The 27,609-nt window shown below is 39.7% G+C and overlaps 56 non-coding genes across 56 annotated transcripts; all 56 read right to left on the bottom strand.

Annotated features, from left to right (window-relative positions):
- Positions 1 to 12: 12 nt before the first annotated feature.
- Positions 13 to 85, bottom strand: trnar-ucg (transfer RNA arginine (anticodon UCG)). Its single transcript has one exon. It is a non-coding gene; the product is annotated as a tRNA-Arg (tRNA).
- Positions 86 to 567: 482 nt separating this feature from the next.
- On the bottom strand, positions 568 to 641 carry trnai-aau (transfer RNA isoleucine (anticodon AAU)). Its single transcript has one exon. It is a non-coding gene; the product is annotated as a tRNA-Ile (tRNA).
- A 248-nt stretch (positions 642 to 889) lies between these two features.
- Positions 890 to 962, bottom strand: trnar-ucg (transfer RNA arginine (anticodon UCG)). The gene has a single exon. It is a non-coding gene; the product is annotated as a tRNA-Arg (tRNA).
- A 481-nt stretch (positions 963 to 1,443) lies between these two features.
- trnai-aau (transfer RNA isoleucine (anticodon AAU)) lies at positions 1,444 to 1,517 on the bottom strand. The gene has a single exon. It is a non-coding gene; the product is annotated as a tRNA-Ile (tRNA).
- A 248-nt stretch (positions 1,518 to 1,765) lies between these two features.
- trnar-ucg (transfer RNA arginine (anticodon UCG)) lies at positions 1,766 to 1,838 on the bottom strand. The gene has a single exon. It is a non-coding gene; the product is annotated as a tRNA-Arg (tRNA).
- Positions 1,839 to 2,318: 480 nt separating this feature from the next.
- trnai-aau (transfer RNA isoleucine (anticodon AAU)) lies at positions 2,319 to 2,392 on the bottom strand. The gene has a single exon. It is a non-coding gene; the product is annotated as a tRNA-Ile (tRNA).
- Positions 2,393 to 2,640: 248 nt separating this feature from the next.
- Positions 2,641 to 2,713, bottom strand: trnar-ucg (transfer RNA arginine (anticodon UCG)). The gene has a single exon. It is a non-coding gene; the product is annotated as a tRNA-Arg (tRNA).
- A 482-nt stretch (positions 2,714 to 3,195) lies between these two features.
- trnai-aau (transfer RNA isoleucine (anticodon AAU)) lies at positions 3,196 to 3,269 on the bottom strand. Its single transcript has one exon. It is a non-coding gene; the product is annotated as a tRNA-Ile (tRNA).
- Positions 3,270 to 3,517: 248 nt separating this feature from the next.
- On the bottom strand, positions 3,518 to 3,590 carry trnar-ucg (transfer RNA arginine (anticodon UCG)). The gene has a single exon. It is a non-coding gene; the product is annotated as a tRNA-Arg (tRNA).
- Positions 3,591 to 4,071: 481 nt separating this feature from the next.
- Positions 4,072 to 4,145, bottom strand: trnai-aau (transfer RNA isoleucine (anticodon AAU)). Its single transcript has one exon. It is a non-coding gene; the product is annotated as a tRNA-Ile (tRNA).
- Positions 4,146 to 4,393: 248 nt separating this feature from the next.
- trnar-ucg (transfer RNA arginine (anticodon UCG)) lies at positions 4,394 to 4,466 on the bottom strand. Its single transcript has one exon. It is a non-coding gene; the product is annotated as a tRNA-Arg (tRNA).
- A 480-nt stretch (positions 4,467 to 4,946) lies between these two features.
- Positions 4,947 to 5,020, bottom strand: trnai-aau (transfer RNA isoleucine (anticodon AAU)). Its single transcript has one exon. It is a non-coding gene; the product is annotated as a tRNA-Ile (tRNA).
- Positions 5,021 to 5,268: 248 nt separating this feature from the next.
- On the bottom strand, positions 5,269 to 5,341 carry trnar-ucg (transfer RNA arginine (anticodon UCG)). The gene has a single exon. It is a non-coding gene; the product is annotated as a tRNA-Arg (tRNA).
- Positions 5,342 to 5,823: 482 nt separating this feature from the next.
- Positions 5,824 to 5,897, bottom strand: trnai-aau (transfer RNA isoleucine (anticodon AAU)). Its single transcript has one exon. It is a non-coding gene; the product is annotated as a tRNA-Ile (tRNA).
- Positions 5,898 to 6,145: 248 nt separating this feature from the next.
- trnar-ucg (transfer RNA arginine (anticodon UCG)) lies at positions 6,146 to 6,218 on the bottom strand. Its single transcript has one exon. It is a non-coding gene; the product is annotated as a tRNA-Arg (tRNA).
- Positions 6,219 to 6,701: 483 nt separating this feature from the next.
- trnai-aau (transfer RNA isoleucine (anticodon AAU)) lies at positions 6,702 to 6,775 on the bottom strand. The gene has a single exon. It is a non-coding gene; the product is annotated as a tRNA-Ile (tRNA).
- A 248-nt stretch (positions 6,776 to 7,023) lies between these two features.
- trnar-ucg (transfer RNA arginine (anticodon UCG)) lies at positions 7,024 to 7,096 on the bottom strand. The gene has a single exon. It is a non-coding gene; the product is annotated as a tRNA-Arg (tRNA).
- Positions 7,097 to 7,577: 481 nt separating this feature from the next.
- trnai-aau (transfer RNA isoleucine (anticodon AAU)) lies at positions 7,578 to 7,651 on the bottom strand. The gene has a single exon. It is a non-coding gene; the product is annotated as a tRNA-Ile (tRNA).
- Positions 7,652 to 7,899: 248 nt separating this feature from the next.
- Positions 7,900 to 7,972, bottom strand: trnar-ucg (transfer RNA arginine (anticodon UCG)). The gene has a single exon. It is a non-coding gene; the product is annotated as a tRNA-Arg (tRNA).
- A 481-nt stretch (positions 7,973 to 8,453) lies between these two features.
- Positions 8,454 to 8,527, bottom strand: trnai-aau (transfer RNA isoleucine (anticodon AAU)). Its single transcript has one exon. It is a non-coding gene; the product is annotated as a tRNA-Ile (tRNA).
- Positions 8,528 to 8,775: 248 nt separating this feature from the next.
- On the bottom strand, positions 8,776 to 8,848 carry trnar-ucg (transfer RNA arginine (anticodon UCG)). Its single transcript has one exon. It is a non-coding gene; the product is annotated as a tRNA-Arg (tRNA).
- Positions 8,849 to 9,331: 483 nt separating this feature from the next.
- trnai-aau (transfer RNA isoleucine (anticodon AAU)) lies at positions 9,332 to 9,405 on the bottom strand. The gene has a single exon. It is a non-coding gene; the product is annotated as a tRNA-Ile (tRNA).
- Positions 9,406 to 9,653: 248 nt separating this feature from the next.
- On the bottom strand, positions 9,654 to 9,726 carry trnar-ucg (transfer RNA arginine (anticodon UCG)). The gene has a single exon. It is a non-coding gene; the product is annotated as a tRNA-Arg (tRNA).
- A 481-nt stretch (positions 9,727 to 10,207) lies between these two features.
- trnai-aau (transfer RNA isoleucine (anticodon AAU)) lies at positions 10,208 to 10,281 on the bottom strand. Its single transcript has one exon. It is a non-coding gene; the product is annotated as a tRNA-Ile (tRNA).
- Positions 10,282 to 10,529: 248 nt separating this feature from the next.
- Positions 10,530 to 10,602, bottom strand: trnar-ucg (transfer RNA arginine (anticodon UCG)). Its single transcript has one exon. It is a non-coding gene; the product is annotated as a tRNA-Arg (tRNA).
- Positions 10,603 to 11,084: 482 nt separating this feature from the next.
- Positions 11,085 to 11,158, bottom strand: trnai-aau (transfer RNA isoleucine (anticodon AAU)). Its single transcript has one exon. It is a non-coding gene; the product is annotated as a tRNA-Ile (tRNA).
- A 248-nt stretch (positions 11,159 to 11,406) lies between these two features.
- On the bottom strand, positions 11,407 to 11,479 carry trnar-ucg (transfer RNA arginine (anticodon UCG)). Its single transcript has one exon. It is a non-coding gene; the product is annotated as a tRNA-Arg (tRNA).
- A 483-nt stretch (positions 11,480 to 11,962) lies between these two features.
- On the bottom strand, positions 11,963 to 12,036 carry trnai-aau (transfer RNA isoleucine (anticodon AAU)). Its single transcript has one exon. It is a non-coding gene; the product is annotated as a tRNA-Ile (tRNA).
- Positions 12,037 to 12,284: 248 nt separating this feature from the next.
- On the bottom strand, positions 12,285 to 12,357 carry trnar-ucg (transfer RNA arginine (anticodon UCG)). The gene has a single exon. It is a non-coding gene; the product is annotated as a tRNA-Arg (tRNA).
- An 801-nt stretch (positions 12,358 to 13,158) lies between these two features.
- Positions 13,159 to 13,231, bottom strand: trnar-ucg (transfer RNA arginine (anticodon UCG)). The gene has a single exon. It is a non-coding gene; the product is annotated as a tRNA-Arg (tRNA).
- Positions 13,232 to 13,711: 480 nt separating this feature from the next.
- trnai-aau (transfer RNA isoleucine (anticodon AAU)) lies at positions 13,712 to 13,785 on the bottom strand. The gene has a single exon. It is a non-coding gene; the product is annotated as a tRNA-Ile (tRNA).
- A 248-nt stretch (positions 13,786 to 14,033) lies between these two features.
- trnar-ucg (transfer RNA arginine (anticodon UCG)) lies at positions 14,034 to 14,106 on the bottom strand. Its single transcript has one exon. It is a non-coding gene; the product is annotated as a tRNA-Arg (tRNA).
- Positions 14,107 to 14,589: 483 nt separating this feature from the next.
- trnai-aau (transfer RNA isoleucine (anticodon AAU)) lies at positions 14,590 to 14,663 on the bottom strand. Its single transcript has one exon. It is a non-coding gene; the product is annotated as a tRNA-Ile (tRNA).
- Positions 14,664 to 14,911: 248 nt separating this feature from the next.
- On the bottom strand, positions 14,912 to 14,984 carry trnar-ucg (transfer RNA arginine (anticodon UCG)). The gene has a single exon. It is a non-coding gene; the product is annotated as a tRNA-Arg (tRNA).
- A 482-nt stretch (positions 14,985 to 15,466) lies between these two features.
- Positions 15,467 to 15,540, bottom strand: trnai-aau (transfer RNA isoleucine (anticodon AAU)). Its single transcript has one exon. It is a non-coding gene; the product is annotated as a tRNA-Ile (tRNA).
- A 248-nt stretch (positions 15,541 to 15,788) lies between these two features.
- trnar-ucg (transfer RNA arginine (anticodon UCG)) lies at positions 15,789 to 15,861 on the bottom strand. The gene has a single exon. It is a non-coding gene; the product is annotated as a tRNA-Arg (tRNA).
- A 482-nt stretch (positions 15,862 to 16,343) lies between these two features.
- On the bottom strand, positions 16,344 to 16,417 carry trnai-aau (transfer RNA isoleucine (anticodon AAU)). Its single transcript has one exon. It is a non-coding gene; the product is annotated as a tRNA-Ile (tRNA).
- Positions 16,418 to 16,665: 248 nt separating this feature from the next.
- trnar-ucg (transfer RNA arginine (anticodon UCG)) lies at positions 16,666 to 16,738 on the bottom strand. The gene has a single exon. It is a non-coding gene; the product is annotated as a tRNA-Arg (tRNA).
- A 482-nt stretch (positions 16,739 to 17,220) lies between these two features.
- Positions 17,221 to 17,294, bottom strand: trnai-aau (transfer RNA isoleucine (anticodon AAU)). The gene has a single exon. It is a non-coding gene; the product is annotated as a tRNA-Ile (tRNA).
- An 801-nt stretch (positions 17,295 to 18,095) lies between these two features.
- trnai-aau (transfer RNA isoleucine (anticodon AAU)) lies at positions 18,096 to 18,169 on the bottom strand. The gene has a single exon. It is a non-coding gene; the product is annotated as a tRNA-Ile (tRNA).
- A 248-nt stretch (positions 18,170 to 18,417) lies between these two features.
- trnar-ucg (transfer RNA arginine (anticodon UCG)) lies at positions 18,418 to 18,490 on the bottom strand. The gene has a single exon. It is a non-coding gene; the product is annotated as a tRNA-Arg (tRNA).
- A 483-nt stretch (positions 18,491 to 18,973) lies between these two features.
- trnai-aau (transfer RNA isoleucine (anticodon AAU)) lies at positions 18,974 to 19,047 on the bottom strand. The gene has a single exon. It is a non-coding gene; the product is annotated as a tRNA-Ile (tRNA).
- Positions 19,048 to 19,848: 801 nt separating this feature from the next.
- On the bottom strand, positions 19,849 to 19,922 carry trnai-aau (transfer RNA isoleucine (anticodon AAU)). The gene has a single exon. It is a non-coding gene; the product is annotated as a tRNA-Ile (tRNA).
- A 248-nt stretch (positions 19,923 to 20,170) lies between these two features.
- On the bottom strand, positions 20,171 to 20,243 carry trnar-ucg (transfer RNA arginine (anticodon UCG)). Its single transcript has one exon. It is a non-coding gene; the product is annotated as a tRNA-Arg (tRNA).
- A 482-nt stretch (positions 20,244 to 20,725) lies between these two features.
- On the bottom strand, positions 20,726 to 20,799 carry trnai-aau (transfer RNA isoleucine (anticodon AAU)). The gene has a single exon. It is a non-coding gene; the product is annotated as a tRNA-Ile (tRNA).
- An 801-nt stretch (positions 20,800 to 21,600) lies between these two features.
- trnai-aau (transfer RNA isoleucine (anticodon AAU)) lies at positions 21,601 to 21,674 on the bottom strand. Its single transcript has one exon. It is a non-coding gene; the product is annotated as a tRNA-Ile (tRNA).
- An 804-nt stretch (positions 21,675 to 22,478) lies between these two features.
- On the bottom strand, positions 22,479 to 22,552 carry trnai-aau (transfer RNA isoleucine (anticodon AAU)). The gene has a single exon. It is a non-coding gene; the product is annotated as a tRNA-Ile (tRNA).
- A 248-nt stretch (positions 22,553 to 22,800) lies between these two features.
- On the bottom strand, positions 22,801 to 22,873 carry trnar-ucg (transfer RNA arginine (anticodon UCG)). Its single transcript has one exon. It is a non-coding gene; the product is annotated as a tRNA-Arg (tRNA).
- Positions 22,874 to 23,355: 482 nt separating this feature from the next.
- trnai-aau (transfer RNA isoleucine (anticodon AAU)) lies at positions 23,356 to 23,429 on the bottom strand. Its single transcript has one exon. It is a non-coding gene; the product is annotated as a tRNA-Ile (tRNA).
- A 248-nt stretch (positions 23,430 to 23,677) lies between these two features.
- On the bottom strand, positions 23,678 to 23,750 carry trnar-ucg (transfer RNA arginine (anticodon UCG)). The gene has a single exon. It is a non-coding gene; the product is annotated as a tRNA-Arg (tRNA).
- Positions 23,751 to 24,233: 483 nt separating this feature from the next.
- On the bottom strand, positions 24,234 to 24,307 carry trnai-aau (transfer RNA isoleucine (anticodon AAU)). The gene has a single exon. It is a non-coding gene; the product is annotated as a tRNA-Ile (tRNA).
- Positions 24,308 to 25,108: 801 nt separating this feature from the next.
- On the bottom strand, positions 25,109 to 25,182 carry trnai-aau (transfer RNA isoleucine (anticodon AAU)). The gene has a single exon. It is a non-coding gene; the product is annotated as a tRNA-Ile (tRNA).
- Positions 25,183 to 25,430: 248 nt separating this feature from the next.
- trnar-ucg (transfer RNA arginine (anticodon UCG)) lies at positions 25,431 to 25,503 on the bottom strand. Its single transcript has one exon. It is a non-coding gene; the product is annotated as a tRNA-Arg (tRNA).
- Positions 25,504 to 25,986: 483 nt separating this feature from the next.
- On the bottom strand, positions 25,987 to 26,060 carry trnai-aau (transfer RNA isoleucine (anticodon AAU)). The gene has a single exon. It is a non-coding gene; the product is annotated as a tRNA-Ile (tRNA).
- Positions 26,061 to 26,861: 801 nt separating this feature from the next.
- On the bottom strand, positions 26,862 to 26,935 carry trnai-aau (transfer RNA isoleucine (anticodon AAU)). The gene has a single exon. It is a non-coding gene; the product is annotated as a tRNA-Ile (tRNA).
- A 248-nt stretch (positions 26,936 to 27,183) lies between these two features.
- trnar-ucg (transfer RNA arginine (anticodon UCG)) lies at positions 27,184 to 27,256 on the bottom strand. Its single transcript has one exon. It is a non-coding gene; the product is annotated as a tRNA-Arg (tRNA).
- Between the last annotated feature and the right edge of the window lie 353 nt (positions 27,257 to 27,609).

Genomic DNA, 27,609 nt, shown 5'->3' with positions numbered 1-27,609 from the left:
TCTTGGAAGTTTCAACCACGAAGGGACTTGAACCCTCAATCTTCTGATCCGAAGTCAGACGCCTTGTCCATTAGGCCACGTGGTCCCTAAATGCAGCAGTTTCACTTTTTTTTAACTGCTATTATTCACCTGCAGAGTAGGAGGACCAGAAAAATATCTTTCAACACCTGAGGTTTGCAACGCCATCATGAATTTAAACATCTACTGCAAGTGTGGACGGATTTATCGTTGAATGAGTGTTACCAGGGGGTTTTGCGATTTAACTTACAATCACATAGTATCACCATTACGTTCTGACAATGTCAGGTAAAGACACAGTTTAGATTTTTTTTAATTGGCCTGGGAGAATACTTGAGAATGTTACCAGTGGGATCACCTACTGGCTTGGCATTGCTAGACAGGATGAATGGGTTTCCACAAAAAAATATTTGGATGGAGGTAGATCATTGAACCTGGATGGGATGTAGTAACAGCTGACTTTCTATTGGATTCTTCTTTGGAATAGGACAGTTTCAGAGGCTGGAATAACACAGACTAAATAAAAACATATGATATTCTGGCAATCCTTGGCCAGTATGGGGATTGAACCCATGACCTTGGCGTTATTAGCACCACGCTCTGACCATCTGAGCTAACCGGCCCTTTTCTCTTGATTTAATCCAACTACAGTAAATCCAGATTTCAGGCCAAATGAGAACTTCTATGATGCAGGCAGTAAATAATTGTCAATCAGTTGTGAGAGCCTATCACCTTTAATTTCCCCATTAAAATAGACGGTGAAGAGAATGAATTTAAATATAATGGAAGTATATTTTGTTGGAAACAACAATGCATATACCTGATGAAATTCAACTTTGCACAAGACTTCTTACAAATATCTTGGAAGTTTCAACCAAGAAGGGACTCGAACCCTCAATCTTCTGATCCGAAGTCAGACGCCTTGTCCATTAGGCCACGTGGTCCCTAAATGCAACAGTTTCATTTTTTTTAACTGCTATTATTCACCTGCAGAGTAGGAGGACCAGAAAAATATCTTTCAACACCTGAGGTTTGCAACGCCATCATGAATTTAAACATCTACTGCAAGTGTGGACGGATTTATCGTTGAATGAGTGTTACCAGGGGGTTTTGCGATTTAACTTACAATCACATAGTATCACCATTACGTTCTGACAATGTCAGGTAAAGACACAGTTTAGATTTTTTTTAATTGGCCTGGGAGAATACTTGAGAATGTTACCAGTGGGATCACCTACTGGCTTGGCATTGCTAGACAGAATGAATGGGTTTCCACAAAAAAATATTTGGATGGAGGTAGATCATTGAACCTGGATGGGATGTAGTAACAGCTGACTTTCTATTGGATTCTTCTTTGGAATAGGACAGTTTCAGAGGCTGGAATAACACAGACTAAATAAAAACATATGATATTCTGGCAATCCTTGGCCAGTATGGGGATTGAACCCATGACCTTGGCGTTATTAGCACCACGCTCTGACCATCTGAGCTAACCGGCCCTTTTCTCTTGGTTTTATCCAACTACAGTAAATCCAGATTCCAGGCCAAATGAGAACTTCTATGATGCAGGCAGTAAATAATTGTCAATCAGTTGTGAGAGCCTATCACCTTTAATTTCCCCATTAAAATAGACGGTGAAGAGAATGAATTTAAATATAATGGAAGTATATTTTGTTGGAAACAACAATGCATATACCTGATGAAATTCAACTTTGCACAAGACTTCTTACAAATATCTTGGAAGTTTCAACCACGAAGGGACTCGAACCCTCAATCTTCTGATCCGAAGTCAGACGCCTTGTCCATTAGGCCACGTGGTCCCTAAATGCAGCAGTTTCACTTTTTTTTAACTGCTATTATTCACCTGCAGAGTAGGAGGACCAGAAAAATATCTTTCAACACCTGAGGTTTTCAACGCCATCATGAATTTAAACATCTACTGCAAGTGTGGACGGATTTATCGTTGAATGAGTGTTACCAGGGGGTTTTGCGATTTAACTTACAATCACATAGTATCACCATTACGTTCTGACAATGTCAGGTAAAGACACAGTTTAGATTTTTTTTAATTGGCCTGGGAGAATACTTGAGAATGTTACCAGTGGGATCACCTACTGGCTTGGCATTGCTAGACAGGATGAATGGGTTTCCACAAAAAAATATTTGGATGGAGGTAGATCATTGAACCTGGATGGGATGTCGTATCAGCTCACTTTCTATTGGATTCTTCTTTGGAATAGGACAGTTTCAGAGGCTGGAATAACACAGACTAAATAAAAACATGATATCCTGGCAATCCTTGGCCAGTATGGGGATTGAACCCATGACCTTGGCGTTATTAGCACCACGCTCTGACCATCTGAGCTAACCGGCCCTTTTCTTTTGGTTGTATCCAACTACAGTAAATCCAGATTTCAGGCCAAATGAGAACTTCTATGATGCAGGCAGTAAATAATTGTCAATCAGTTGTGAGAGCCTATCACCTTTAATTTCCCCATTAAAATAGACGGTGAAGAGAATGAATTTAAATATAATGGAAGTATATTTTGTTGGAAACAACAATGCATATATCTGATGAAATTCAACTTTGCACAAGACATCTTACAAATATCTTGGAAGTTTCAACCACGAAGGGACTTGAACCCTCAATCTTCTGATCCGAAGTCAGACGCCTTGTCCATTAGGCCACGTGGTCCCTAAATGCAGCAGTTTCACTTTTTTTTAACTGCTATTATTCACCTGCAGAGTAGGAGGACCAGAAAAATATCTTTCAACACCTGAGGTTTGCAACGCCATCATGAATTTAAACATCTACTGCAAGTGTGGACGGATTTATCGTTGAATGAGTGTTACCAGGGGGTTTTGCGATTTAACTTACAATCACATAGTATCACCATTACGTTCTGACAATGTCAGGTAAAGACACAGTTTAGATTTTTTTTAATTGGCCTGGGAGAATACTTGAGAATGTTACCAGTGGGATCACCTACTGGCTTGGCATTGCTAGACAGGATGAATGGGTTTCCACAAAAAAATATTTGGATGGAGGTAGATCATTGAACCTGGATGGGATGTCGTATCAGCTCACTTTCTATTGGATTCTTCTTTGGAATAGGACAGTTTCAGAGGCTGGAATAACACAGACTAAATAAAAACATATGATATTCTGGCAATCCTTGGCCAGTATGGGGATTGAACCCATGACCTTGGCGTTATTAGCACCACGCTCTGACCATCTGAGCTAACCGGCCCTTTTCTCTTGATTTAATCCAACTACAGTAAATCCAGATTTCAGGCCAAATGAGAACTTCTATGATGCAGGCAGTAAATAATTGTCAATCAGTTGTGAGAGCCTATCACCTTTAATTTCCCCATTAAAATAGACGGTGAAGAGAATGAATTTAAATATAATGGAAGTATATTTTGTTGGAAACAACAATGCATATACCTGATGAAATTCAACTTTGCACAAGACTTCTTACAAATATCTTGGAAGTTTCAACCAAGAAGGGACTCGAACCCTCAATCTTCTGATCCGAAGTCAGACGCCTTGTCCATTAGGCCACGTGGTCCCTAAATGCAACAGTTTCATTTTTTTTAACTGCTATTATTCACCTGCAGAGTAGGAGGACCAGAAAAATATCTTTCAACACCTGAGGTTTGCAACGCCATCATGAATTTAAACATCTACTGCAAGTGTGGACGGATTTATCGTTGAATGAGTGTTACCAGGGGGTTTTGCGATTTAACTTACAATCACATAGTATCACCATTACGTTCTGACAATGTCAGGTAAAGACACAGTTTAGATTTTTTTTAATTGGCCTGGGAGAATACTTGAGAATGTTACCAGTGGGATCACCTACTGGCTTGGCATTGCTAGACAGAATGAATGGGTTTCCACAAAAAAATATTTGGATGGAGGTAGATCATTGAACCTGGATGGGATGTAGTAACAGCTGACTTTCTATTGGATTCTTCTTTGGAATAGGACAGTTTCAGAGGCTGGAATAACACAGACTAAATAAAAACATATGATATTCTGGCAATCCTTGGCCAGTATGGGGATTGAACCCATGACCTTGGCGTTATTAGCACCACGCTCTGACCATCTGAGCTAACCGGCCCTTTTCTCTTGGTTTTATCCAACTACAGTAAATCCAGATTCCAGGCCAAATGAGAACTTCTATGATGCAGGCAGTAAATAATTGTCAATCAGTTGTGAGAGCCTATCACCTTTAATTTCCCCATTAAAATAGACGGTGAAGAGAATGAATTTAAATATAATGGAAGTATATTTTGTTGGAAACAACAATGCATATACCTGATGAAATTCAACTTTGCACAAGACTTCTTACAAATATCTTGGAAGTTTCAACCACGAAGGGACTCGAACCCTCAATCTTCTGATCCGAAGTCAGACGCCTTGTCCATTAGGCCACGTGGTCCCTAAATGCAGCAGTTTCACTTTTTTTTAACTGCTATTATTCACCTGCAGAGTAGGAGGACCAGAAAAATATCTTTCAACACCTGAGGTTTTCAACGCCATCATGAATTTAAACATCTACTGCAAGTGTGGACGGATTTATCGTTGAATGAGTGTTACCAGGGGGTTTTGCGATTTAACTTACAATCACATAGTATCACCATTACGTTCTGACAATGTCAGGTAAAGACACAGTTTAGATTTTTTTTAATTGGCCTGGGAGAATACTTGAGAATGTTACCAGTGGGATCACCTACTGGCTTGGCATTGCTAGACAGGATGAATGGGTTTCCACAAAAAAATATTTGGATGGAGGTAGATCATTGAACCTGGATGGGATGTCGTATCAGCTCACTTTCTATTGGATTCTTCTTTGGAATAGGACAGTTTCAGAGGCTGGAATAACACAGACTAAATAAAAACATGATATCCTGGCAATCCTTGGCCAGTATGGGGATTGAACCCATGACCTTGGCGTTATTAGCACCACGCTCTGACCATCTGAGCTAACCGGCCCTTTTCTTTTGGTTGTATCCAACTACAGTAAATCCAGATTTCAGGCCAAATGAGAACTTCTATGATGCAGGCAGTAAATAATTGTCAATCAGTTGTGAGAGCCTATCACCTTTAATTTCCCCATTAAAATAGACGGTGAAGAGAATGAATTTAAATATAATGGAAGTATATTTTGTTGGAAACAACAATGCATATATCTGATGAAATTCAACTTTGCACAAGACATCTTACAAATATCTTGGAAGTTTCAACCACGAAGGGACTTGAACCCTCAATCTTCTGATCCGAAGTCAGACGCCTTGTCCATTAGGCCACGTGGTCCCTAAATGCAGCAGTTTCACTTTTTTTTAACTGCTATTATTCACCTGCAGAGTAGGAGGACCAGAAAAATATCTTTCAACACCTGAGGTTTGCAACGCCATCATGAATTTAAACATCTACTGCAAGTGTGGACGGATTTATCGTTGAATGAGTGTTACCAGGGGGTTTTGCGATTTAACTTACAATCACATAGTATCACCATTACGTTCTGACAATGTCAGGTAAAGACACAGTTTAGATTTTTTTTAATTGGCCTGGGAGAATACTTGAGAATGTTACCAGTGGGATCACCTACTGGCTTGGCATTGCTAGACAGGATGAATGGGTTTCCACAAAAAAATATTTGGATGGAGGTAGATCATTGAACCTGGATGGGATGTCGTATCAGCTCACTTTCTATTGGATTCTTCTTTGGAATAGGACAGTTTCAGAGGCTGGAATAACACAGACTAAATAAAAACATATGATATTCTGGCAATCCTTGGCCAGTATGGGGATTGAACCCATGACCTTGGCGTTATTAGCACCACGCTCTGACCATCTGAGCTAACCGGCCCTTTTCTCTTGATTTTATCCAACTACAGTAAATCCAGATTCCAGGCCAAATGAGAACTTCTATGATGCAGGCAGTAAATAATTGTCAATCAGTCGTGAGAGCCTATCACCTTTAATTTCCCCATTAAAATAGACGGGGAAGAGAATGAATTTAACTATAATGGAAGTATATTTTGTTGGAAACAACAATGTATATATCTGATGAAATTCAACTTTGCACAAGACATCTTACAAATATCTTGGAAGTTTCAACCACGAAGGGACTCGAACCCTCAATCTTCTGATCCGAAGTCAGACGCCTTGTCCATTAGGCCACGTGGTCCCTAAATGCAGCAGTTTCACTTTTTTTTAACTGCTATTATTCACCTGCAGAGTAGGAGGACCAGAAAAATATCTTTCAACACCTGAGGTTTGCAACGCCATCATGAATTTAAATATCTACTGCAAGTGTGGACGGATTTATCGTTGAATGAGTGTTACCGGGGTTTTTTTGGGATTTAACTTACAATCACATAGTATCACCATTACGTTCTGACAATGTCAGGTAAAGACACAGTTTAGATTTGTTTTAATTGGCCTGGGAGAATACTTGAGAATGTTACCAGTGGGATCACCTACTGGCTTGGCATTGCTAGACAGAATGAATGGGTTTCCACAAAAAAACCTTTGGATGGAGGTAGATCATTGAACCTGGATGGGATGTAGTAACAGCTGACTTTCTATTGGATTCTTCTTTGGAATAGGACAGTTTCAGAGGCTGGAATAACACAGACTAAATAAAAACATATGATATTCTGGCAATCCTTGGCCAGTATGGGGATTGAACCCATGACCTTGGCGTTATTAGCACCACGCTCTGACCATCTGAGCTAACCGGCCCTTTTCTCTTGATTTTATCCAACTACAGTAAATCCAGATTCCAGGCCAAATGAGAACTTCTATGATGCAGGCAGTAAATAATTGTCAATCAGTCGTGAGAGCCTATCACCTTTAATTTCCCCATTAAAATAGACGGGGAAGAGAATGAATTTAACTATAATGGAAGTATATTTTGTTGGAAACAACAATGTATATATCTGATGAAATTCAACTTTGCACAAGACATCTTACAAATATCTTGGAAGTTTCAACCACGAAGGGACTCGAACCCTCAATCTTCTGATCCGAAGTCAGACGCCTTGTCCATTAGGCCACGTGGTCCCTAAATGCAGCAGTTTCACTTTTTTTTAACTGCTATTATTCACCTGCAGAGTAGGAGGACCAGAAAAATATCTTTCAACACCTGAGGTTTGCAACGCCATCATGAATTTAAATATCTACTGCAAGTGTGGACGGATTTATCGTTGAATGAGTGTTACCGGGTTTTTTTTGGGATTTAACTTACAATCACATAGTATCACCATTACGTTCTGACAATGTCAGGTAAAGACACAGTTTAGATTTGTTTTAATTGGCCTGGGAGAATACTTGAGAATGTTACCAGTGGGATCACCTACTGGCTTGGCATTGCTAGACAGAATGAATGGGTTTCCACAAAAAAACCTTTGGATGGAGGTAGATCATTGAACCTGGATGGGATGTAGTAACAGCTGACTTTCTATTGGATTCTTCTTTGGAATAGGACAGTTTCAGAGGCTGGAATAACACAGACTAAATAAAAACATGATATCCTGGCATTCCTTGGCCAGTATGGGGATTGAACCCATGACCTTGGCGTTATTAGCACCACGCTCTGACCATCTGAGCTAACCGGCCCTTTTCTTTTGGTTGTATCCAACTACAGTAAATCCAGATTTCAGGCCAAATGAGAACTTCTATGATGCAGGCAGTAAATAATTGTCAATCAGTTGTGAGAGCCTATCACCTTTAATTTCCCCATTAAAATAGACGGTGAAGAGAATGAATTTAAATATAATGGAAGTATATTTTGTTGGAAACAACAATGCATATATCTGATGAAATTCAACTTTGCACAAGACATCTTACAAATATCTTGGAAGTTTCAACCACGAAGGGACTTGAACCCTCAATCTTCTGATCCGAAGTCAGACGCCTTGTCCATTAGGCCACGTGGTCCCTAAATGCAGCAGTTTCACTTTTTTTTAACTGCTATTATTCACCTGCAGAGTAGGAGGACCAGAAAAATATCTTTCAACACCTGAGGTTTGCAACGCCATCATGAATTTAAATATCTACTGCAAGTGTGGACGGATTTATCGTTGAATGAGTGTTACCGGGTTTTTTTTGGGATTTAACTTACAATCACATAGTATCACCATTACGTTCTGACAATGTCAGGTAAAGACACAGTTTAGATTTGTTTTAATTGGCCTGGGAGAATACTTGAGAATGTTACCAGTGGGATCACCTACTGGCTTGGCATTGCTAGACAGAATGAATGGGTTTCCACAAAAAAACCTTTGGATGGAGGTAGATCATTGAACCTGGATGGGATGTAGTAACAGCTGACTTTCTATTGGATTCTTCTTTGGAATAGGACAGTTTCAGAGGCTGGAATAACACAGACTAAATAAAAACATGATATCCTGGCAATCCTTGGCCAGTATGGGGATTGAACCCATGACCTTGGCGTTATTAGCACCACGCTCTGACCATCTGAGCTAACCGGCCCTTTTCTTTTGGTTGTATCCAACTACAGTAAATCCAGATTTCAGGCCAAATGAGAACTTCTATGATGCAGGCAGTAAATAATTGTCAATCAGTTGTGAGAGCCTATCACCTTTAATTTCCCCATTAAAATAGACGGTGAAGAGAATGAATTTAAATATAATGGAAGTATATTTTGTTGGAAACAACAATGCATATATCTGATGAAATTCAACTTTGCACAAGACATCTTACAAATATCTTGGAAGTTTCAACCACGAAGGGACTTGAACCCTCAATCTTCTGATCCGAAGTCAGACGCCTTGTCCATTAGGCCACGTGGTCCCTAAATGCAGCAGTTTCACTTTTTTTTAACTGCTATTATTCACCTGCAGAGTAGGAGGACCAGAAAAATATCTTTCAACACCTGAGGTTTGCAACGCCATCATGAATTTAAACATCTACTGCAAGTGTGGACGGATTTATCGTTGAATGAGTGTTACCGGGGTTTTTTTGGGATTTAACTTACAATCACATAGTATCACCATTACGTTCTGACAATGTCAGGTAAAGACACAGTTTAGATTTGTTTTAATTGGCCTGGGAGAATACTTGAGAATGTTACCAGTGGGATCACCTACTGGCTTGGCATTGCTAGACAGAATGAATGGGTTTCCACAAAAAAACCTTTGGATGGAGGTAGATCATTGAACCTGGATGGGATGTAGTAACAGCTGACTTTCTATTGGATTCTTCTTTGGAATAGGACAGTTTCAGAGGCTGGAATAACACAGACTAAATAAAAACATATGATATTCTGGCAATCCTTGGCCAGTATGGGGATTGAACCCATGACCTTGGCGTTATTAGCACCACGCTCTGACCATCTGAGCTAACCGGCCCTTTTCTCTTGATTTTATCCAACTACAGTAAATCCAGATTCCAGGCCAAATGAGAACTTCTATGATGCAGGCAGTAAATAATTGTCAATCAGTTGTGAGAGCCTATCACCTTTAATTTCCCCATTAAAATAGACGGGGAAGAGAATGAATTTAACTATAATGGAAGTATATTTTGTTGGAAACAACAATGTATATATCTGATGAAATTCAACTTTGCACAAGACATCTTACAAATATCTTGGAAGTTTCAACCACGAAGGGACTCGAACCCTCAATCTTCTGATCCGAAGTCAGACGCCTTGTCCATTAGGCCACGTGGTCCCTAAATGCAGCAGTTTCACTTTTTTTTAACTGCTATTATTCACCTGCAGAGTAGGAGGACCAGAAAAATATCTTTCAACACCTGAGGTTTGCAACGCCATCATGAATTTAAATATCTACTGCAAGTGTGGACGGATTTATCGTTGAATGAGTGTTACCGGGGTTTTTTTGGGATTTAACTTACAATCACATAGTATCACCATTACGTTCTGACAATGTCAGGTAAAGACACAGTTTAGATTTGTTTTAATTGGCCTGGGAGAATACTTGAGAATGTTACCAGTGGGATCACCTACTGGCTTGGCATTGCTAGACAGAATGAATGGGTTTCCACAAAAAAACCTTTGGATGGAGGTAGATCATTGAACCTGGATGGGATGTAGTAACAGCTGACTTTCTATTGGATTCTTCTTTGGAATAGGACAGTTTCAGAGGCTGGAATAACACAGACTAAATAAAAACATGATATCCTGGCAATCCTTGGCCAGTATGGGGATTGAACCCATGACCTTGGCGTTATTAGCACCACGCTCTGACCATCTGAGCTAACCGGCCCTTTTCTTTTGGTTGTATCCAACTACAGTAAATCCAGATTTCAGGCCAAATGAGAACTTCTATGATGCAGGCAGTAAATAATTGTCAATCAGTTGTGAGAGCCTATCACCTTTAATTTCCCCATTAAAATAGACGGTGAAGAGAATGAATTTAAATATAATGGAAGTATATTTTGTTGGAAACAACAATGCATATATCTGATGAAATTCAACTTTGCACAAGACATCTTACAAATATCTTGGAAGTTTCAACCACGAAGGGACTTGAACCCTCAATCTTCTGATCCGAAGTCAGACGCCTTGTCCATTAGGCCACGTGGTCCCTAAATGCAGCAGTTTCACTTTTTTTTAACTGCTATTATTCACCTGCAGAGTAGGAGGACCAGAAAAATATCTTTCAACACCTGAGGTTTGCAACGCCATCATGAATTTAAACATCTACTGCAAGTGTGGACGGATTTATCGTTGAATGAGTGTTACCAGGGGGTTTTGCGATTTAACTTACAATCACATAGTATCACCATTACGTTCTGACAATGTCAGGTAAAGACACAGTTTAGATTTTTTTTAATTGGCCTGGGAGAATACTTGAGAATGTTACCAGTGGGATCACCTACTGGCTTGGCATTGCTAGACAGGATGAATGGGTTTCCACAAAAAAATATTTGGATGGAGGTAGATCATTGAACCTGGATGGGATGTAGTAACAGCTGACTTTCTATTGGATTCTTCTTTGGAATAGGACAGTTTCAGAGGCTGGAATAACACAGACTAAATAAAAACATATGATATTCTGGCAATCCTTGGCCAGTATGGGGATTGAACCCATGACCTTGGCGTTATTAGCACCACGCTCTGACCATCTGAGCTAACCGGCCCTTTTCTCTTGATTTAATCCAACTACAGTAAATCCAGATTTCAGGCCAAATGAGAACTTCTATGATGCAGGCAGTAAATAATTGTCAATCAGTTGTGAGAGCCTATCACCTTTAATTTCCCCATTAAAATAGACGGTGAAGAGAATGAATTTAAATATAATGGAAGTATATTTTGTTGGAAACAACAATGCATATATCTGATAAAATTCAACTTTGCACAAGACATCTTACAAATATCTTGGAAGTTTCAACCACGAAGGGACTCGAACCCTCAATCTTCTGATCCGAAGTCAGACGCCTTGTCCATTAGGCCACGTGGTCCCTAAATGCAGCAGTTTCACTTTTTTTTAACTGCTATTATTCACCTGCAGAGTAGGAGGACCAGAAAAATATCTTTCAACACCTGAGGTTTGCAACGCCATCATGAATTTAAATATCTACTGCAAGTGTGGACGGATTTATCGTTGAATGAGTGTTACCGGGTTTTTTTGGGGATTTAACTTACAATCACATAGTATCACCATTACGTTCTGACAATGTCAGGTAAAGACACAGTTTAGATTTTTTTTAATTGGCCTGGGAGAATACTTGAGAATGTTACCAGTGGGATCACCTACTGGCTTGGCATTGCTAGACAGGATGAATGGGTTTCCACAAAAAAATATTTGGATGGAGGTAGATCATTGAACCTGGATGGGATGTAGTAACAGCTGACTTTCTATTGGATTCTTCTTTGGAATAGGACAGTTTCAGAGGCTGGAATAACACAGACTAAATAAAAACATATGATATTCTGGCAATCCTTGGCCAGTATGGGGATTGAACCCATGACCTTGGCGTTATTAGCACCACGCTCTGACCATCTGAGCTAACCGGCCCTTTTCTCTTGATTTTATCCAACTACAGTAAATCCAGATTCCAGGCCAAATGAGAACTTCTATGATGCAGGCAGTAAATAATTGTCAATCAGTTGTGAGAGCCTATCACCTTTAATTTCCCCATTAAAATAGACGGTGAAGAGAATGAATTTAAATATAATGGAAGTATATTTTGTTGGAAACAACAATGCATATATCTGATGAAATTCAACTTTGCACAAGACATCTTACAAATATCTTGGAAGTTTCAACCACGAAGGGACTCGAACCCTCAATCTTCTGATCCGAAGTCAGACGCCTTGTCCATTAGGCCACGTGGTCCCTAAATGCAGCAGTTTCACTTTTTTTTAACTGCTATTATTCACCTGCAGAGTAGGAGGACCAGAAAAATATCTTTCAACACCTAAGGTTTGCAACGCCATCATGAATTTAAATATGTACTGCAAGTGTGGACGGATTTATTGTTGAATGAGTGTTACCAGGGGGTTTTGCGACTTAACTTACAATCACATAGTATCACCATTACGTTCTGACAATGTCAGGTAAAGACACAGTTTAGATTTTTTTTAATTGGCCTGGGAGAATACTTGAGAATGTTACCAGTGGGATCACCTACTGGCTTGGCATTGCTAGACAGGATGAATGGGTTTCCACAAAAAAATATTTGGATGGAGGTGGATCATTGAACCTGGATGGGATGTCGTATCAGATCACTTTCTATTGGATTCTTCTTTGGAATAGGACAGTTTCAGAGGCTGGAATAACACAGACTAAATAAAAACATGATATCCTGGCAATCCTTGGCCAGTATGGGGATTGAACCCATGACCTTGGCGTTATTAGCACCACGCTCTGACCATCTGAGCTCCAGGCCCTTTTCTCTTGATTTTATCCAACTACAGTAAATCCAGATTCCAGGCCAAATGAGAACTTCTATGATGCAGGCAGTAAATAATTGTCAATCAGTTGTGAGAGCCTATCACCTTTAATTTCCCCATTAAAATAGACGGTGAAGAGAATGAATTTAAATATAATGGAAGTCTATTTTGTTGGAAACAACAATGCATATATCTGATGAAATTCAACTTTGCACAAGACATCTTACAAATATCTTGGAAGTTTCAACCACAAAGGGACTCGAACCCTCAATCTTCTGATCCGAAGTCAGACGCCTTGTCCATTAGGCCACGTGGTCCCTAAATGCAGCAGTTTCACTTTTTTTTAACTGCTATTATTCACCTGCAGAGTAGGAGGACCAGAAAAATATCTTTCAACACCTGAGGTTTGCAACGCCATCATGAATTTAAATATGTACTGCAAGTGTGGACGGATTTATTGTTGAATGAGTGTTACCAGGGGGTTTTGCGACTTAACTTACAATCACATAGTATCACCATTACGTTCTGACAATGTCAGGTACAGACACAGTTTAGATTTTTTTTAATTGGCCTGGGAGAATACTTGAGAATGTTACCAGTGGGATCACCTACTGGCTTGGCATTGCTAGACAGGATGAATGGGTTTCCACAAAAAAATATTTGGATGGAGGTAGATCATTGAACCTGGATGGGATGTCGTATCAGATCACTTTCTATTGGATTCTTCTTTGGAATAGGACAGTTTCAGAGGCTGGAATAACACAGACTAAATAAAAACATGATATCCTGGCAATCCTTGGCCAGTATGGGGATCGAACCCATGACCTTGGCGTTATTAGCACCACGCTCTGACCATCTGAGCTAACCGGCCCTTTTCTCTTGATTTTATCCAACTACAGTAAATCCAGATTCCAGGCCAAATGAGAACTTCTATGATGCAGGCAGTAAATAATTGTCAATCAGTCGTGAGAGCCTATCACCTTTAATTTCCCCATTAAAATAGACGGTGAAGAGAATGAATTTAAATATAATGGAAGTATATTTTGTTGGAAACAACAATGCATATATCTGATGAAATTCAACTTTGCACAAGACATCTTACAAATATCTTGGAAGTTTCAACCACGAAGGGACTCGAACCCTCAATCTTCTGATCCGAAGTCAGACGCCTTGTCCATTAGGCCACGTGGTCCCTAAATGCAGCAGTTTCACTTTTTTTTAACTGCTATTATTCACCTGCAGAGTAGGAGGACCAGAAAAATATCTTTCAACACCTGAGGTTTGCAACGCCATCATGAATTTAAATATCTACTGCAAGTGTGGACGGATTTATCGTTGAATGAGTGTTACCGGGTTTTTTTTGGGATTTAGCTTACAATCACATAGTATCACCATTACGTTCTGACAATGTCAGGTAAAGACACAGTTTAGATTTTTTTTAATTGGCCTGGGAGAATACTTGAGAATGTTACCAGTGGGATCACCTACTGGCTTGGCATTGCTAGACAGGATGAATGGGTTTCCACAAAAAAATATTTGGATGGAGGTAGATCATTGAACCTGGATGGGATGTAGTAACAGCTGACTTTCTATTGGATTCTTCTTTGGAATAGGACAGTTTCAGAGGCTGGAATAACACAGACTAAATAAAAACATATGATATTCTGGCAATCCTTGGCCAGTATGGGGATTGAACCCATGACCTTGGCGTTATTAGCACCACGCTCTGACCATCTGAGCTAACCGGCCCTTTTCTCTTGATTTTATCCAACTACAGTAAATCCAGATTCCAGGCCAAATGAGAACTTCTATGATGCAGGCAGTAAATAATTGTCAATCAGTTGTGAGAGCCTATCACCTATAATTTCCCCATTAAAATAGACGGTGAAGAGAATGAATTTAAATATAATGGAAGTATATTTTGTTGGAAACAACAATGCATATATCTGATGAAATTCAACTTTGCACAAGACATCTTACAAATATCTTGGAAGTTTCAACCACGAAGGGACTCGAACCCTCAATCTTCTGATCCGAAGTCAGACGCCTTGTCCATTAGGCCACGTGGTCCCTAAATGCAGCAGTTTCACTTTTTTTTAACTGCTATTATTCACCTGCAGAGTAGGAGGACCAGAAAAATATCTTTCAACACCTGAGGTTTGCAACGCCATCATGAATTTAAATATCTACTGCAAGTGTGGACGGATTTATCGTTGAATTAGTGTTACCAGGGGGTTTTGTGATTTAACTTACAATCACATAGTATCACCATTACGTTCTGACAATGTCAGGTAAAGACACAGTTTAGATTTTTTTTAATTGGCCTGGGAGAATACTTGAGAATGTTACCAGTGGGATCACCTACTGGCTTGGCATTGCTAGACAGGATGAATGGGTTTCCACAAAAAAATATTTGGATGGAGGTAGATCATTGAACCTGGATGGGATGTAGTAACAGCTGACTTTCTATTGGATTCTTCTTTGGAATAGGACAGTTTCAGAGGCTGGAATAACACAGACTAAATGAAAACATATGATATTCTGGCAATCCTTGGCCAGTATGGGGATTGAACCCATGACCTTGGCGTTATTAGCACCACGCTCTGACCATCTGAGCTAACCGGCCCTTTTCTCTTGATTTTATCCAACTACAGTAAATCCAGATTCCAGGCCAAATGAGAACTTCTATGATGCAGGCAGTAAATAATTGTCAATCAGTTGTGAGAGCCTATCACCTATAATTTCCCCATTAAAATAGACGGTGAAGAGAATGAATTTAAATATAATGGAAGTATATTTTGTTGGAAACAACAATGCATATATCTGATGAAATTCAACTTTGCACAAGACATCTTACAAATATCTTGGAAGTTTCAACCACGAAGGGACTCGAACCCTCAATCTTCTGATCCGAAGTCAGACGCCTTGTCCATTAGGCCACGTGGTCCCTAAATGCAGCAGTTTCACTTTTTTTTAACTGCTATTATTCACCTGCAGAGTAGGAGGACCAGAAAAATATCTTTCAACACCTGAGGTTTGCAACGCCATCATGAATTTAAATATCTACTGCAAGTGTGGACGGATTTATCGTTGAATGAGTGTTACCAGGGGGTTTTGCGATTTAACTTACAATCACATAGTATCACCATTACGTTCTGACAATGTCAGGTAAAGACACAGTTAAGATTTTTTTTAATTGGCCTGGGAGAATACTTGAGAATGTTACCAGTGGGATCACCTACTGGCTTGGCATTGCTAGACAGGATGGATGGGTTTCCACAAAAAAATATTTGGATGGAGGTAGATCATTGAACCTGGATGGGATGTAGTAACAGCTGACTTTCTATTGGATTCTTCTTTGGAATAGGACAGTTTCAGAGGCTGGAATAACACAGACTAAATAAAAACATATGATATTCTGGCAATCCTTGGCCAGTATGGGGATTGAACCCATGACCTTGGCGTTATTAGCACCACGCTCTGACCATCTGAGCTAACCGGCCCTTTTCTCTTGATTTTATCCAACTACAGTAAATCCAGATTCCAGGCCAAATGAGAACTTCTATGATGCAGGCAGTAAATAATTGTCAATCAGTCGTGAGAGCCTATCACCTTTAATTTCCCCATTAAAATAGACGGTGAAGAGAATGAATTTAAATATAATGGAAGTATATTTTGTTGGAAACAACAATGCATATATCTGATGAAATTCAACTTTGCACAAGACATCTTACAAATATCTTGGAAGTTTCAACCACGAAGGGACTCGAACCCTCAATCTTCTGATCCGAAGTCAGACGCCTTGTCCATTAGGCCACGTGGTCCCTAAATGCAACAGTTTCATTGTTTTTTAACTGCTATTATTCACCTGCAGAGTAGGAGGACCAGAAAAATGTCTTTCAACACCTGAGGTTTGCAACGCCATCATGAATTTAAACATCTACTGCAAGTGTGGACGGATTTATCGTTGAATGAGTGTTACCAGGGGGTTTTGCGATTTAACTTACAATCACATAGTATCACCATTACGTTCTGACAATGTCAGGTAAAGACACAGTTTAGATTTTTTTTAATTGGCCTGGGAGAATACTTGAGAATGTTACCAGTGGGATCACCTACTGGCTTGGCATTGCTAGACAGGATGAATGGGTTTCCACAAAAAAATATTTGGATGGAGGTAGATCATTGAACCTGGATGGGATGTAGTAACAGCTGACTTTCTATTGGATTCTTCTTTGGAATAGGACAGTTTCAGAGGCTGGAATAACACAGACTAAATAAAAACATATGATATTCTGGCAATCCTTGGCCAGTATGGGGATTGAACCCATGACCTTGGCGTTATTAGCACCACGCTCTGACCATCTGAGCTAACCGGCCCTTTTCTCTTGGTTTTATCCAACTACAGTAAATCCAGATTTCAGGCCAAATGAGAACTTCTATGATGCAGGCAGTAAATAATTGTCAATCAGTTGTGAGAGCCTATCACCTTTAATTTCCCAATTAAAATAGACGGTGAAGAGAATGAATTTAACTATAATGGAAGTATATTTTGTTGGAAACAAAAATGCATATATCTGATGAAATTCAACTTTGCGCAAGACTTCTTACAAATATCTTGGAAGTTTCAACCAAGAAGGGACTCGAACCCTCCATCTTCTGATCCGAAGTCAGACGCCTTGTCCATTAGGCCACGTGGTCCCTAAATGCAGGAGTTTCACTTTTTTTTAACTGCTATTATTCACCTGCAGAGTAGAAGGACCAGAAAAATATCTTTCAACACCTGAGGTTTGCAACGCCATCATGAATTTAAATATGTACTGCAAGTGTGGACGGATTTATTGTTGAATGAGTGTTACCAGGGGGTTTTGCGACTTAACTTACAATCACATAGTATCACCATTACGTTCTGACAATGTCAGGTAAAGACACAGTTTAGATTTTTTTTAATTGGCCTGGGAGAATACTTGAGAATGTTACCAGTGGGATCACCTACTGGCTTGGCATTGCTAGACAGGATGAATGGGTTTCCACAAAAAAATATTTGGATGGAGGTAGATCATTGAACCTGGATGGGATGTCGTATCAGCTCACTTTCTATTGGATTCTTCTTTGGAATAGGACAGTTTCAGAGGCTGGAATAACACAGACTAAATAAAAAGATGATATCCTGGCAATCCTTGGCCAGTATGGGGATTGAGCCCATGACCTTGGCGTTATTAGCACCACGCTCTGACCATCTGAGCTAACCGGCCCTTTTCTCTTGATTTTATCCAACTACAGTAAATCCAGATTTCATGCCAAATGAGAACTTCTATGATGCAGGCAGTAAATAATTGTCAATCAGTTGTGAGAGCCTATCACCTTTAATTTCCCCATTAAAATAGACGGTGAAGAGAATGAATTCAAATATAATGGAAGTATATTTTGTTGGAAACAACAACGCTCATAACTGAGGAAATTCAACTTTGCACAAGACATCTAACAAATATCTTGGAAGTTTCAACCACGAAGGGACTCGAACCCTCAATCTTCTGATCCGAAGTCAGACACCTTGTCCATTAGGCCACGTGGTCCCTAAATGCAGCAGTTTCACTTTTTTTTAACTGCTATTATTCACCTGCAGAGTAGGAGGACCAGAAAAATATCTTTCAACACCTGAGGTTTGCAACGCCATCATGAATTTAAACATCTACTGCAAGTGTGGACGGATTTATCGTTGAATGAGTGTTACCAGGGGGTTTTTGCGATTTAACTTACAATCACATAGTATCACCATTACGTTCTGACAATGTCAGGTAAAGACACAGTTTAGATTTTTTTTAATTGGCCTGGGAGAATACTTGAGAATGTTACCAGTGGGATCACCTACTGGCTTGGCATTGCTAGACAGGATGAATGGGTTTCCACAAAAAAATATTTGGATGGAGGTAGATCATTGAACCTGGATGGGATGTAGTAACAGCTGACTTTCTATTGGATTCTCCTTTGGAATAGGACAGTTTCAGAGGCTGGAATAACACAGACTAAATAAAAACATATGATATTCTGGCAATCCTTGGCCAGTATGGGGATTGAACCCATGACCTTGGCGTTATTAGCACCACGCTCTGACCATCTGAGCTAACCGGCCCTTTTCTCTTGGTTTTATCCAACTACAGTAAATCCAGATTTCAGGCCAAATGAGAACTTCTATGATGCAGGCAGTAAATAATTGTCAATCAGTTGTGAGAGCCTATCACCTTTAATTTCCCAATTAAAATAGACGGTGAAGAGAATGAATTTAACTATAATGGAAGTATATTTTGTTGGAAACAAAAATGCATATATCTGATGAAATTCAACTTTGCGCAAGACTTCTTACAAATATCTTGGAAGTTTCAACCAAGAAGGGACTCGAACCCTCCATCTTCTGATCCGAAGTCAGACGCCTTGTCCATTAGGCCACGTGGTCCCTAAATGCAGGAGTTTCACTTTTTTTTAACTGCTATTATTCACCTGCAGAGTAGAAGGACCAGAAAAATATCTTTCAACACCTGAGGTTTGCAACGCCATCATGAATTTAAATATGTACTGCAAGTGTGGACGGATTTATTGTTGAATGAGTGTTACCAGGGGGTTTTGCGACTTAACTTACAATCACATAGTATCACCATTACGTTCTGACAATGTCAGGTAAAGACACAGTTTAGATTTTTTTTAATTGGCCTGGGAGAATACTTGAGAATGTTACCAGTGGGATCACCTACTGGCTTGGCATTGCTAGACAGGATGAATGGGTTTCCACAAAAAAATATTTGGATGGAGGTAGATCATTGAACCTGGATGGGATGTCGTATCAGCTCACTTTCTATTGGATTCTTCTTTGGAATAGGACAGTTTCAGAGGCTGGAATAACACAGACTAAATAAAAAGATGATATCCTGGCAATCCTTGGCCAGTATGGGGATTGAGCCCATGACCTTGGCGTTATTAGCACCACGCTCTGACCATCTGAGCTAACCGGCCCTTTTCTCTTGATTTTATCCAACTACAGTAAATCCAGATTTCATGCCAAATGAGAACTTCTATGATGCAGGCAGTAAATAATTGTCAATCAGTTGTGAGAGCCTATCACCTTTAATTTCCCCATTAAAATAGACGGTGAAGAGAATGAATTCAAATATAATGGAAGTATATTTTGTTGGAAACAACAACGCTCATACCTGAGGAAATTCAACTTTGCACAAGACATCTAACAAATATCTTGGAAGTTTCAACCACGAAGGGACTCGAACCCTCAATCTTCTGATCCGAAGTCAGACACCTTGTCCATTAGGCCACGTGGTCCCTAAATGCAGCAGTTTCACTTTTTTTTTACTGCTATTATTCACCGGCAGAGTAGGAGGAACAGAGAAATATCTTTCAACACCTGAGGTTTGCAACGCCATCATGAATTTAAACATCTACTGCAAGTGTGGACGGATTTATCGTTGAATGAGTGTTACCAGGGGGTTTTGCGATTTAACTTACAATCACATAGTATCACCATTACGTTCTGACAATGTCAGGTAAAGACACAGTTTAGATTTGTTTTAATTGGCCTGGGAGAATACTTGAGAATGTTACCAGTGGGATCACCTACTGGCTTGGCATTGCTAGACAGGATGAATGGGTTTCCACAAAAAAATATTTGGATGGAGGTAGATCATTGAACCTGGATTGGATGTAGTAACAGCTGACTTTCTATTGGATTCTTCTTTGGAATAGGACAGTTTCAGAGGCTGGAATAACACAGACTAAATAAAAACATATGATATTCTGGCAATCCTTGGCCAGTATGGGGATTTAACCCATGACCTTGGCGTTATTAGCACCACACTCTGACCATCTGAGCTAACCAGCCCTTTTCTCTTGATTTTATCCAACTACAGTAAATCCAGATTTCAGGCCAAATGAGAACTTCTATGATGCAGGCAGTAAATAATTGTCAATCAGTTGTGAGAGCGTATCACCTTTAATCTCCCCATTAAAATAGACGGTGAAGAGAATGAATTTAACTATAATGGAAGTATGTTTTGTTGGAAACAACAATGCTCATACTTGAGGAAATTCTACTTTGCACAAGACTTCTTACAAATATCTTGGAAGTTTCAACCAAGAAGGGACTCGAACCCTCCATCTTCTGATCCGAAGTCAGACACCTTGTCCATTAGGCCACGTGGTCCCTAAATGCAACAGTTTCATTTTTTTTAACTGCTATTATTCACCTGCAAAGTAGGAGGACCAGAAAAATATCTTTCAACACCTGAGGTTTGCAACGCCATCATGAATTTAAATATGTACTGCAAGTGTGGACGGATTTATCATTGAATGAGTGTTACCGGGTTTTTTTTGGGATTTAACTTACAATCACATAGTATCACCATTACGTTCTGACAATGTCAGGTAAAGACACAGTTTTGATTTTTTTTAATTGGCCTGGGAGAATACTTGAGAATGTTACCAGTGGGATCACCTACTGGCTTGGCATTGCTAGACAGAATGAATGGGTTTCCACAAAAAAACCTTTGGATGGAGGGAGATCATTGAACCTGGATGGGATGTAGTAACAGCTGACTTTCTATTGGATTCTTCTTTGGAATAGGACAGTTTCAGAGGCTGGAATAACACAGACTAAATAAAAACATGATATCCTGGCAATCCTTGGCCAGTATGGGGATTGAACCCATGACCTTGGCGTTATTAGCACCACGCTCTGACCATCTGAGCTAACCGGCCCTTTTCTCTTGATTTTATCCAACTACAGTAAATCCAGATTTCAGGCCAAATGAGAACTTCTATGATGCAGGCAGTAAATAATTGTCAATCAGTTGTGAGAGCCTATCACCTTTAATTTCCCAATTAAAATAGACGGTGAAGAGAATGAATTTAACTATAATGGAAGTATATTTTGTTGGAAACAAAAATGCATATATCTGATGAAATTCAACTTTGCGCAAGACTTCTTACAAATATCTTGGAAGTTTCAACCAAGAAGGGACTCGAACCCTCCATCTTCTGATCCGAAGTCAGACGCCTTGTCCATTAGGCCACGTGGTCCCTAAATGCAGCAGTTTCACTTTCTTTTTCACTGCTATTATTCACCTGCAGAGTAGGAGGACCAGAAAAATATCTTTCAACACCTGAGGTTTGCAACGCCATCATGAATTTAAACATCTACTGCAAGTGTGGACGGATTTATCGTTGAATGAGTGTTACCAGGGGGTTTTGAGATTTAACTTACAATCACATAGTATCACCATTACGTTCTGACAATGTCAGGTAAAGACACAGTTAAGATTTTTTTTAATTGGCCTGGGAGAATACTTGAGAATGTTACCAGTGGGATCACCTACTGGCTTGGCATTGCTAGACAGGATGGATGGGTTTCCACAAAAAAATATTTGGATGGAGGTAGATCATTGAACCTGGATGGGATGTAGTAACAGCTGACTTTCTATTGGATTCTTCTTTGGAATAGGACAGTTTCAGAGGCTGGAATAACACAGACTAAATAAAAACATATGATATTCTGGCAATCCTTGGCCAGTATGGGGATTGAACCCATGACCTTGGCGTTATTAGCACCACGCTCTGACCATCTGAGCTAACCGGCCCTTTTCTCTTGATTTTATCCAACTACAGTAAATCCAGATTCCAGGCCAAATGAGAACTTCTATGATGCAGGCAGTAAATAATTGTCAATCAGTCGTGAGAGCCTATCACCTTTAATTTCCCCATTAAAATAGACGGTGAAGAGAATGAATTTAAATATAATGGAAGTATATTTTGTTGGAAACAACAATGCATATATCTGATGAAATTCAACTTTGCACAAGACATCTTACAAATATCTTGGAAGTTTCAACCACGAAGGGACTCGAACCCTCAATCTTCTGATCCGAAGTCAGACGCCTTGTCCATTAGGCCACGTGGTCCCTAAATGCAACAGTTTCATTGTTTTTTAACTGCTATTATTCACCTGCAGAGTAGGAGGACCAGAAAAATGTCTTTCAACACCTGAGGTTTGCAACGCCATCATGAATTTAAACATCTACTGCAAGTGTGGACGGATTTATCGTTGAATGAGTGTTACCAGGGGGTTTTGCGATTTAACTTACAATCACATAGTATCACCATTACGTTCTGACAATGTCAGGTAAAGACACAGTTTAGATTTTTTTTAATTGGCCTGGGAGAATACTTGAGAATGTTACCAGTGGGATCACCTACTGGCTTGGCATTGCTAGACAGGATGAATGGGTTTCCACAAAAAAATATTTGGATGGAGGTAGATCATTGAACCTGGATGGGATGTAGTAACAGCTGACTTTCTATTGGATTCTTCTTTGGAATAGGACAGTTTCAGAGGCTGGAATAACACAGACTAAATAAAAACATATGATATTCTGGCAATCCTTGGCCAGTATGGGGATTGAACCCATGACCTTGGCGTTATTAGCACCACGCTCTGACCATCTGAGCTAACCGGCCCTTTTCTCTTGATTTAATCCAACTACAGTAAATCCAGATTTCAGGCCAAATGAGAACTTCTATGATGCAGGCAGTAAATAATTGTCAATCAGTTGTGAGAGCCTATCACCTTTAATTTCCCCATTAAAATAGACGGTGAAGAGAATGAATTCAAATATAATGGAAGTATATTTTGTTGGAAACAACAACGCTCATACCTGAGGAAATTCAACTTTGCACAAGACATCTAACAAATATCTTGGAAGTTTCAACCACGAAGGGACTCGAACCCTCAATCTTCTGATCCGAAGTCAGACACCTTGTCCATTAGGCCACGTGGTCCCTAAATGCAGCAGTTTCACTTTTTTTTAACTGCTATTATTCACCTGCAGAGTAGGAGGACCAGAAAAATATCTTTCAACACCTGAGGTTTGCAACGCCATCATGAATTTAAACATCTACTGCAAGTGTGGACGGATTTATCGTTGAATGAGTGTTACCAGGGGGTTTTTGCGATTTAACTTACAATCACATAGTATCACCATTACGTTCTGACAATGTCAGGTAAAGACACAGTTTAGATTTTTTTTAATTGGCCTGGGAGAATACTTGAGAATGTTACCAGTGGGATCACCTACTGGCTTGGCATTGCTAGACAGGATGAATGGGTTTCCACAAAAAAATATTTGGATGGAGGTAGATCATTGAACCTGGATGGGATGTAGTAACAGCTGACTTTCTATTGGATTCTTCTTTGGAATAGGACAGTTTCAGAGGCTGGAATAACACAGACTAAATAAAAACATATGATATTCTGGCAATCCTTGGCCAGTATGGGGATTGAACCCATGACCTTGGCGTTATTAGCACCACGCTCTGACCATCTGAGCTAACCGGCCCTTTTCTCTTGGTTTTATCCAACTACAGTAAATCCAGATTTCAGGCCAAATGAGAACTTCTATGATGCAGGCAGTAAATAATTGTCAATCAGTTGTGAGAGCCTATCACCTTTAATTTCCCAATTAAAATAGACGGTGAAGAGAATGAATTTAACTATAATGGAAGTATATTTTGTTGGAAACAAAAATGCATATATCTGATGAAATTCAACTTTGCGCAAGACTTCTTACAAATATCTTGGAAGTTTCAACCAAGAAGGGACTCGAACCCTCCATCTTCTGATCCGAAGTCAGACGCCTTGTCCATTAGGCCACGTGGTCCCTAAATGCAGGAGTTTCACTTTTTTTTAACTGCTATTATTCACCTGCAGAGTAGAAGGACCAGAAAAATATCTTTCAACACCTGAGGTTTGCAACGCCATCATGAATTTAAATATGTACTGCAAGTGTGGACGGATTTATTGTTGAATGAGTGTTACCAGGGGGTTTTGCGACTTAACTTACAATCACATAGTATCACCATTACGTTCTGACAATGTCAGGTAAAGACACAGTTTAGATTTTTTTTAATTGGCCTGGGAGAATACTTGAGAATGTTACCAGTGGGATCACCTACTGGCTTGGCATTGCTAGACAGGATGAATGGGTTTCCACAAAAAAATATTTGGATGGAGGTAGATCATTGAACCTGGATGGGATGTCGTATCAGCTCACTTTCTATTGGATTCTTCTTTGGAATAGGACAGTTTCAGAGGCTGGAATAACACAGACTAAATAAAAAGATGATATCCTGGCAATCCTTGGCCAGTATGGGGATTGAGCCCATGACCTTGGCGTTATTAGCACCACGCTCTGACCATCTGAGCTAACCGGCCCTTTTCTCTTGATTTTATCCAACTACAGTAAATCCAGATTTCATGCCAAATGAGAACTTCTATGATGCAGGCAGTAAATAATTGTCAATCAGTTGTGAGAGCCTATCACCTTTAATTTCCCCATTAAAATAGACGGTGAAGAGAATGAATTCAAATATAATGGAAGTATATTTTGTTGGAAACAACAACGCTCATAACTGAGGAAATTCAACTTTGCACAAGACATCTAACAAATATCTTGGAAGTTTCAACCACGAAGGGACTCGAACCCTCAATCTTCTGATCCGAAGTCAGACACCTTGTCCATTAGGCCACGTGGTCCCTAAATGCAGCAGTTTCACTTTTTTTTAACTGCTATTATTCACCTGCAGAGTAGGAGGACCAGAAAAATATCTTTCAACACCTGAGGTTTGCAACGCCATCATGAATTTAAACATCTACTGCAAGTGTGGACGGATTTATCGTTGAATGAGTGTTACCAGGGGGTTTTTGCGATTTAACTTACAATCACATAGTATCACCATTACGTTCTGACAATGTCAGGTAAAGACACAGTTTAGATTTTTTTTAATTGGCCTGGGAGAATACTTGAGAATGTTACCAGTGGGATCACCTACTGGCTTGGCATTGCTAGACAGGATGAATGGGTTTCCACAAAAAAATATTTGGATGGAGGTAGATCATTGAACCTGGATGGGATGTAGTAACAGCTGACTTTCTATTGGATTCTCCTTTGGAATAGGACAGTTTCAGAGGCTGGAATAACACAGACTAAATAAAAACATATGATATTCTGGCAATCCTTGGCCAGTATGGGGATTGAACCCATGACCTTGGCGTTATTAGCACCACGCTCTGACCATCTGAGCTAACCGGCCCTTTTCTCTTGGTTTTATCCAACTACAGTAAATCCAGATTTCAGGCCAAATGAGAACTTCTATGATGCAGGCAGTAAATAATTGTCAATCAGTTGTGAGAGCCTATCACCTTTAATTTCCCAATTAAAATAGACGGTGAAGAGAATGAATTTAACTATAATGGAAGTATATTTTGTTGGAAACAAAAATGCATATATCTGATGAAATTCAACTTTGCGCAAGACTTCTTACAAATATCTTGGAAGTTTCAACCAAGAAGGGACTCGAACCCTCCATCTTCTGATCCGAAGTCAGACGCCTTGTCCATTAGGCCACGTGGTCCCTAAATGCAGGAGTTTCACTTTTTTTTAACTGCTATTATTCACCTGCAGAGTAGAAGGACCAGAAAAATATCTTTCAACACCTGAGGTTTGCAACGCCATCATGAATTTAAATATGTACTGCAAGTGTGGACGGATTTATTGTTGAATGAGTGTTACCAGGGGGTTTTGCGACTTAACTTACAATCACATAGTATCACCATTACGTTCTGACAATGTCAGGTAAAGACACAGTTTAGATTTTTTTTAATTGGCCTGGGAGAATACTTGAGAATGTTACCAGTGGGATCACCTACTGGCTTGGCATTGCTAGACAGGATGAATGGGTTTCCACAAAAAAATATTTGGATGGAGGTAGATCATTGAACCTGGATGGGATGTCGTATCAGCTCACTTTCTATTGGATTCTTCTTTGGAATAGGACAGTTTCAGAGGCTGGAATAACACAGACTAAATAAAAAGATGATATCCTGGCAATCCTTGGCCAGTATGGGGATTGAGCCCATGACCTTGGCGTTATTAGCACCACGCTCTGACCATCTGAGCTAACCGGCCCTTTTCTCTTGATTTTATCCAACTACAGTAAATCCAGATTTCATGCCAAATGAGAACTTCTATGATGCAGGCAGTAAATAATTGTCAATCAGTTGTGAGAGCCTATCACCTTTAATTTCCCCATTAAAATAGACGGTGAAGAGAATGAATTCAAATATAATGGAAGTATATTTTGTTGGAAACAACAACGCTCATACCTGAGGAAATTCAACTTTGCACAAGACATCTAACAAATATCTTGGAAGTTTCAACCACGAAGGGACTCGAACCCTCAATCTTCTGATCCGAAGTCAGACACCTTGTCCATTAGGCCACGTGGTCCCTAAATGCAGCAGTTTCACTTTTTTTTAACTGCTATTATTCACCTGCAGAGTAGGAGGACCAGAAAAATATCTTTCAACACCTGAGGTTTGCAACGCCATCATGAATTTAAACATCTACTGCAAGTGTGGACGGATTTATCGTTGAATGAGTGTTACCAGGGGGTTTTTGCGATTTAACTTACAATCACATAGTATCACCATTACGTTCTGACAATGTCAGGTAAAGACACAGTTTAGATTTTTTTTAATTGGCCTGGGAGAATACTTGAGAATGTTACCAGTGGGATCACCTACTGGCTTGGCATTGCTAGACAGGATGAATGGGTTTCCACAAAAAAATATTTGGATGGA

This window comes from Gasterosteus aculeatus, chromosome 13 (assembly GCF_964276395.1).
Source record: "Gasterosteus aculeatus chromosome 13, fGasAcu3.hap1.1, whole genome shotgun sequence".
Classification (NCBI taxonomy): domain Eukaryota; kingdom Metazoa; phylum Chordata; class Actinopteri; order Perciformes; family Gasterosteidae; genus Gasterosteus; species Gasterosteus aculeatus.
The sequence above is the reverse complement of the archived record's forward strand: the minus strand, read 5'-3'. Positions and strand labels throughout refer to the sequence as shown.